An 8,373-nucleotide genomic window follows, 5' to 3' on the forward strand; every position below is an offset into this window, starting at 1 on the left:
TACATAATTGTCTGGTTATCAAAGGGTTCATGATTACGGTTAGCTGCACTGCTAGTATGTTAATAGATCTGATTAAAATATCAGTTTACAGTTCTCCTGGGTCACATGACTCTCAATGAAATAAATGAGAAAGTTCTGTTTGTCCATATTGACCTATGTTTGCTACCCTTTTTACCCTACTCCCAGGCTGCGTTGCTATAGTGCGAGGTGAGAATGGGACACGACATAGTGGTAGTGGTTGCAATGTCTGTCCAATGTAGCTTGTTTGTATGTGAGGTATTTCCCGAAAAAGAGAATGCTAATAATAAAATTAAAATACAGTCCCCGCTTTGCCAATAAGTTGCAAAGTGTAAGCACAAAAATCCCCCCAAAAAGAAAAATAAAATGAAATATCACTATTTGCATTTAAATTCTACACTCATGCATGAGTCACTTGTGAAAAATTAAAAAGATTTTTAATTTGACTTTTAATTTCATACTTTGTGTTTTTCATTTTCCATTTACTTTTTCATTTTCCTGTTGACAACATGCAAAAATATTTTAACTGGAGCCAGGGCTGGGTGGAGCTATGGGTCAGAGAGTCTCTTCAAAAATATGGTTATTTGTGGCACCTCTCTTTCTCAGCAGCTCTGCTCTGGGGGATGTTTCGGTCATTTTTCAGAATAACGCACTCTGCACACTCTGACAGTCAATGCAATGGAAATAGTTTCTTATTCTTTCTGTGCGGCCAAGACCCAGATGATCCATGGCCCTGTACATGAGTCGCCTGGTGCTTGATGATGTTGCTCTAAGCTACACAAGGCTGGTTCTTCTCAACTTAAATTAAAAGCAGAGTCAGACTTTCTTTGCACTAGTTGTAGTACCTCTGTATTGCACAACACGAATATCCCCACAATACAATTGCTTATACCTATCTAATAGGAGAATCGATATTTTAAACACACTCATCCAGATTACTCTTCCATCAAGGGATGTTTGAAACGACTTTAAAATTAATGTGAATCATTACCAGGGTAAGTCAGTGAGCAGCATTAAAGCTTGGAATCTCTAGGCTCACATCTGCTATGTGTTTGGAGTTTCCATGCCCTGTTTAGCAAGTACTGAGGTGTCCTCCTGCTTTCAGGCTATATGCAATCTCCTAATTGCCCGTCGTCTGCATGTGTGTGGGTGTGTACACATGCACTGTGGAGACCAAATGTGATCAAACCAATTTTTGGTCCCACAAGGGGAAACTCAATTATATAAAAATCTGTGTATCAAAAAATTATCAAAAGTATTTTGTTTGATTAAGATTAAGATTCTCCTTGTTGGGATTAGGTATTCCCCATAACAATTAATGGATGGTTCCCACAAAAAATATGGGGGGGACGTTTCAGGATGCCCCCAGCCTGGTGCCCTGTGCTGCTGAGAATAGACTCCAGGCCTGCTCACCTATGAGATTCAAAATAGCACATAAAACTAGCACTTTAAATATGTATACATTTAGTTTATTTTCATGTTTGTCGTATTACACAAGGCTCTGAATGGTACAATAAATGATCACAGATTGCTTATAAATAAAGACCATGTTACTGTTTCTGCATCATTGGACGTGAGACCTCACTTTGGTACCAGCTTCAGGAAAGAATCATTCTCTTTCCTTTGTCATTTAGAATCATTCCCAACAGCTAAGGACTCCTCAAATTTCCATACACATTTATTGCAGCAAAAAATTAAGTATAATGCAAAGTATAAAAAATACCAATTTCCAATAACATTTGTCCAGGCAAAAACAGTACATGCGCATTATTTGCAGATCTAATAAGGGAAACAACAGAATATGTCAGAGCAAAGTTATATTCACTCACCTAGGAATGTAGTATTAGCACCTTGCTGGGATATTGTAGCAACACCATTACTTAGATTAATGCCTTTATAATGGTAAAATACAGTATATGCATCAGAGGAACACTAGCAGGTCATTCAAGGTATATGATGGTTGGTTGGTTGATGTTTTTTGTGTAACTTTTATGAAGTTAAATCAGCATAAGAAGCCAATATCTCATTCCTTACACTGTTATGATAAAACTTAATTCATTTTAGTTAATTTTATCTAATTAATTATTTACATTCTGGTCCTTAAGCAGGAGTTTGCTGAATTTTCTACAACCTTTTTCTTTTGATTAAGCTCAAATGTGAGGGATCATTCTGATTTGATAATTTTTGTTTAAAGGAAATTGACCAGACTGCAGTGATCCACGTCCAAGATTTAGGAGACTTTAACTGACACACAAACTCCTAAATGTTAAGATATTCTCATCTCTGGGTTTTTGTCAGGCTTGCAAGCCAGACTATCTGCAAAGGGATCTAGAAAGATATAATAATACATCATGATTAATTACCCTTATAGTCTTTAAATTTCCATCGGTGCTGATAATACATTTTAAACTCTGTCTTTTTCCGAAATAAAAGCAGGAAGAAATTCCAGCGACTGGTAGCTGCTGAAAGTATTCAGACATTTGTCTTTTGCAGGTTAATGACTAAATGAAACTGATAAAGAAAGCATACAAAAATAATGGAATTAATAAAAATGGCTGACGTGATGGTTAGACATATCCATATGCAAACCTGGTTAAGGCCATTTTGCTGGGTACGATGATTTTGATACAGCAGTTAGCAACAACTGTGCAAAACATGTGGAAGAAATTTCTGAACTCTGTGTTGAAGACGGTGTAGATGATAGGGTTGAGGGCACTGTTGACATAACCCAACCAGGTGACGGTGCTCATCAGGTAGGGCGAGATGTAACAGGACTGACAGAGGACGCGCATGGTGTGGACGACGAAGAACGGTGTCCAGCAGAAGAGGAAAACGCCTAAAAATGGAGGGGAAGACTGCTGACTAGAAGCACGATTTCGACATGAATAACCAATTATGACAACTGTACTTGAAAACAGTGCTCTGGTCAACTACCCTTAGTACCTGGTCACTTAGTTATGAGGTATTTAACTGAATAATTCTATGAATATGAAGCTTAAAGTGTCTCTAATCTCCAGACACATACAGATGCTGGGTGGAAAACTAAGCAAAATGGACCCAAACATAGATGAATATATATTTGGTGTCTAACCTTCTCTTACAATGAACTTAGTGAATAATTCAGAACTTTTAATGGAGTGTCTATAAATACCTATATGACAGATGGACATATAAACAGCCGAGATTTTAGTTCAGTTCGGAAAATGTGCATTTCCTTACAAAAGCAGATGTTTCAGCCAGTTCAGGGTCCTTGTTTGAGAATCTTATAATTGGAACTGAAATTTCAAGTTTTAAAAGTGCCTTAAGCAGCTGATTTGGCCTTGCTGAGGTTACAGAGAATTGATGGCATATCGGTGTCACCATCATCAGATCATGGCAGAGGGAATGGTACATAATGGAGAGTGACTATGACACTGCACAGAGGCTTACTGAGCTGCGCTGCTGTCTCACACCTCCAGGGGGGGCTTTGCAACCTACCTCTGCTCTTTGTATGCAAGTTTGCGTGCTCTCCCCTTGTCATATGGGTTTCCTTGCACAGTCCAATGACTAACTGGTGTCTCTTACAATGAACAAACGTGTGCGTGCACCCCAGCCCTGTGCCCTGTGATGGACTGGCATCATGTCCAGGGTGTCCCCTGCCCTGTGCCCTGTGAGTGGACTGGCAGTCATGTCCAGGGTGTCCCTGCCCTATGCCCAAAGTACACACCAAAGGGAGTAACTATCACCACAGAAACCACTCATCTCATATCTGCCTGAAATGCCTCATTGGAATTCCAGCCCTGACTTCCGTGACATGGTGAGGTCACCTTGTAATAAGAATTTTTACTGGCTGCCTACCTGCAAGGATCTGTCTGCAGACTGCAAGACAGGGGTGGAATGTGTAGGGCAAGCTGACCAATCAGAGCACACTGGGGTCATCTGGAGTGGGACTTAAAGCTCTAACAGAGCATTTCAGACAGAGTAATAGACATGTACAGTGTGAGAAAAATTGTTTTGTTGGAACACCGAAGCAAGTAAATCTATTCTAGTAGGCATAAAATAAAATTATGAGCAGTGAAAATGAGCATAAATGAGCCCTTTTTAATATAATATGAATTTAATATCATATGTTTTGTGCCCTGTCTTTTCTGGGATTTGGATACTTGAAAAAGTGTTGTCTAAGATGGTTGGTTGGAATTATACAATTTTAATAGCCGGGCTTTAAATGGTATGATAAATCTTATATTTCGGTAGCTAATTATAATTAGACTCAATTTGGTATAATTCAGTATTTCAAAAAGTATAGCTTTTTGCTTTTATGTTTTATTGTATTGTGTGGTTAATATTCCCATACAACAGACAAGTAAAATTAAGATGCCTTGCATGAAATTAATGGCAGTTATTTATTTGTTATCAAGCTCTATTTAGTGTCACTTATTGAATGACTGTATTTTCTGTTATGTGGGAATTGACCAGTATTTTATTTTTTCATGACAAATCTCATTAATGGGTTAGTGTAGCCTTATAGGGAATATGGAAATGGATTATGGTTAAAAGTTTTGCAGATGCGTCTATTTTGTGGAATCAGCCTAAAACACTCTTTGTTTTGAAGTCTGAATTCCTTTCTGGATGAAAACATCTTGAGATTTAAAGTGTTGTTCCATTCTGCTCACAGGATGAAAGTGCTGAATGATAAATACTGGATCCTGTGCGATCCCGGATGCTGGGTTTCGGCGCCACTCTTGCAGTTCCACTTCACCGCACTGTTTGGAAACGTCTCTGGCGGGGCAATACTGTGCAACCGTGCCATACATTTATCTGACAGGCGAATCATCCCTCCAACACTGGACTGAATTCAAGTTCCCACTTTTCTCTCTGTTGTTTAAAATACAGAGAAGGTGCAATTTGAAAGGTAATAAAAGATAGGAGGGCTCTTTGCTTTGAATGGGGCGATGTGAGGAAGTGATGAGGGTCCTGACCTGTTCACTGAGTTACAGCTTCTAGTACAGGTACCAGTCTTGTTTGTTGGCAAATTTCAGAAATGACAGGATAAAGCTCTACAGTCCAAAGCTATGCTAAAAAATGTTAAAATGTCAATTGCAATTATACTGCTGCTGTCACGTACTCACTACATTTGCTGCAATGACAGCTCAGCTGTCTGCTGCTACTAATAGCAGGAAGCTAACGGAGGTCTGGCTGCCACTTACCCACGACGACAGGAAGAACCTTCATGGCCTTGCGTTCCCTGCCATAATCTTGGCTCTCCTGTGTCTGGAGGAAGTCCCGTACATCATGTCCCGGTAGGCCACCGTGTGGACAGGGCTCTCCCTGTACTCTGGGGCGATGGGGCAGGCCGGAGGAGGAAAGTGCTCCATTTTCTCTAGCTTCTCAGTGGCAGTGGGAATGGAGGCCAGCGGGGGGCGGCCGGCTTCAGTTTGTGGCACATCCGGACGCTGTCTGCAGCTTCGCCTTGCGGGTGTCCTCCCACCGCCGCAAGCCCCGGAACATTCCGCAGTAGAGCAGCAGCATGATGGGGCAGGGGATGAAGAAGGAGCAGACGGAGGAAGTAGACCACGTAGTTATCGTCTTCCAGCTTGCACTCGGAGGGATCCCTGCGAGGCACGTTGTTGATCCCGAAGAGGATGGGGGAAGCCACCGCCAAGGCTAGTATCCAGGTGGCAGTCAGAAGGGCAATTTGTCTTTGGTCTATATGCTTCCGGTTGTAGTTCAGAGGAACAGACACCGCAATAAACCTGCCAGAAGAGAGTCTCATACAGAAAAGCCTTGTGGATACCCTTCGCATGTAAATTATCCCTCAGTACACGTGATGTCAATAGCACTACTGCTTAATGAGAGCAGTGAGCCGGAAATGAGCGAGGTACCTGTCAATGCTGATTGCACACAAGTTGAATATGGAAGCTGTGCACACATCACGTCCATGGCCATCAGACCATCGCAGAACATCATGCTGAGGGTCCACAGGCCACCCAGGAACTGGAAAGAGTTTTAAAGTTCATCGTAAGGCTTGAGTCCCAAATCTCCAAGCAGATTTGCAGGAATATGGTTGAACCATATACCAAGTTTATAAAAGTATGGCTGTGGTTGCTGTGTATATGTTGTGGTTGTGTGCATGGTTCTGTCTATATTGGTTAATATCTTTGGAATTGATAATATTCTATTAAATGGGGATACTACATATTGCATTATTATTTGTGTTTTTGAAAAAAGATTCACTATTAGCCTTGCAGTGGCACTGTAGTGCAATCAATTCTCATCAAGTGGTAACAGAGCAGTAGTAACAACTAGGCAATGCTACAGGTACTCCAGCATTACTCTTAGAAAGATGTTTGAAGTCATTAATTTTAAGTTAATAAGTTACAAACTTCAGAAATCAGAAGCTTGATACCACTGTGGAGCTAAGCGCATCCGTCTGCAACTAGTTTAACGCAACTTCGGGAGATACAAGTAATTTGCATTTAACAAAGAAATAACCAGTACATGTAAAATTGATATTATTGTCTTCAAATAACGGACTATAATCACAACAAAACCATAACAAATCACAATAAAGTCATTTAAAAACGCGTCGCAAGTGATGAGCGTTTATTGAAAAAATAAATTGGGGAACAAAGACATGGTTGTTATCATACTTGCGTAGCCCATATATCATATGTTTAAAATAATTTTCAACTTGTACAGAGCAAAACAAACGTGGACACCATAAATAGACAGCAAACTGAAATTACTTTTCTTTAAAATTGAGTGACATTAAATCTAAAATTACATTTAAATTACACGAGACATGAAAAAATCACATATTCACAGAATATTCTGTATAGTAAAATATATATCACGCAAAATCCACGAGACGCTGTGAAGCAGTTTACCGAAAATTATTAATATAGATGATGAAACAAACGTAATACTGTACACATAACTATAGACATTAGTGGCTAATATTTCCAGTGCGTACGACCGGTTTCGACTCCTATCACTTATTGCCTAGAGGTTATAAAAAGAAGGCTTTATAATCACTTACCTCAGCGTACACATACAACGGCAAAACCAGCACTGCCAACAGCAAATCAGCAACTGCCAAACTGACAATGAAGTAATTTTGTAGTCGTTTTTAAAGCTTTTTCAGTGTATACACTAATGCATACTAGTAAATTGCCGCAAATTATAAGAATTATAAGCAGTATCCCGCTGATCAGAGCTGGGAAATTGTGGTCAGTGCGCGGCTCTTGAATGCTGTGGTTGGTAGCGGTCAGGTTAGGCGGCATGACGGCCGGGAGCAGTCCTGTCACGGGGAGGACATCCGCAGAGCCCCTCTGCAGCTCACACCTCCGACGTCTTGTAATACGGTTTCAAATAGGCATTTTGTTCAGCGTCATGACTGAATGATTTTATCATTTGGCATAGCAGATCGACAGACACAGCCCATCACTTTTCATTTCAGTTTACATTCAATTTCAGGAGCATGGCGTTGACATCAAAGGTATCACTATACTATCGCAATACATATTATAAAACATATTATAAGCAAAGTAAAATCGCAGTTAACCAAAACACGTATAGTCTTGCTAAACCACTTCTCCATAAAATATGCAAACGTTAATTTGAGCGAATATGAAAACGTCAAAGCGCAACAATTAATTAATTTCAGAATAAATATTCATTCTTCGCACAAAAAAATGTCTTCTTTCCTGAGTAATGAAAGAAAAACAAGGAAAAGTCAACGGCACTCGTTAAAAAAGAGACCGTGGGAGAGAGAGGAGCCAGTGATGTAATGGGAACAGCAAAGCCTAGAAAATATCGATGCACTAAAAATTGTATAGGAAAGTGTGTCATCATTTTAGAGAAATCTAGGCAAACTATAGCGCGATGAAAAATGTTACTATAAGACCATTAATAGTGCAGAAATAAGATGATTCCAATAGGAACTGTAGTATTTCTTAACGTTTATTTAGACTTTTATATGTAATATGTTTATATAATTATATAGTCAGTGCCAGAAAAAGTGAAACACCCAGATGGAATGGTAGAAATTAAATGAATCTCCACACGGTGAAAGGGCGTGTGTCTGTATCGCAATGATTATAATATCAGAGCAAACAGACAACAGAGTTGGCAGTATGGACACCCTGCTGGTCCCGTGTCGATAGGGTGTGGCACCTCCAGGGCTTCGATACATGCAGTGACACGTGCAGAAGGGAATCGTACAGCCGCTGTATCCTCTCCTGCGTCAAGTCGGCCCGCAGCTGTTGTGACTGGCCCTCAAGATCTTGTAGATTGGCACTGGGTCTGAGTTGGCGTCCAAGCTGATCCCACACATGTTCTATTGGGGAAGGATTGGGGGGCCTGGCTGGCTACAGA

The 8,373-nt window shown here is 40.3% G+C and overlaps 1 pseudogene; it reads right to left on the bottom strand.

Annotated features, from left to right (window-relative positions):
• Positions 1–2,585: 2,585 nt before the first annotated feature.
• On the bottom strand, positions 2,586–7,280 carry LOC140587204 (D(4) dopamine receptor-like; annotated as a pseudogene).
• Between the last annotated feature and the right edge of the window lie 1,093 nt (positions 7,281–8,373).

This window comes from Paramormyrops kingsleyae, unplaced genomic scaffold (assembly GCF_048594095.1).
Source record: "Paramormyrops kingsleyae isolate MSU_618 unplaced genomic scaffold, PKINGS_0.4 ups158, whole genome shotgun sequence".
NCBI classification, from domain to species: Eukaryota; Metazoa; Chordata; class Actinopteri; order Osteoglossiformes; family Mormyridae; genus Paramormyrops; species Paramormyrops kingsleyae.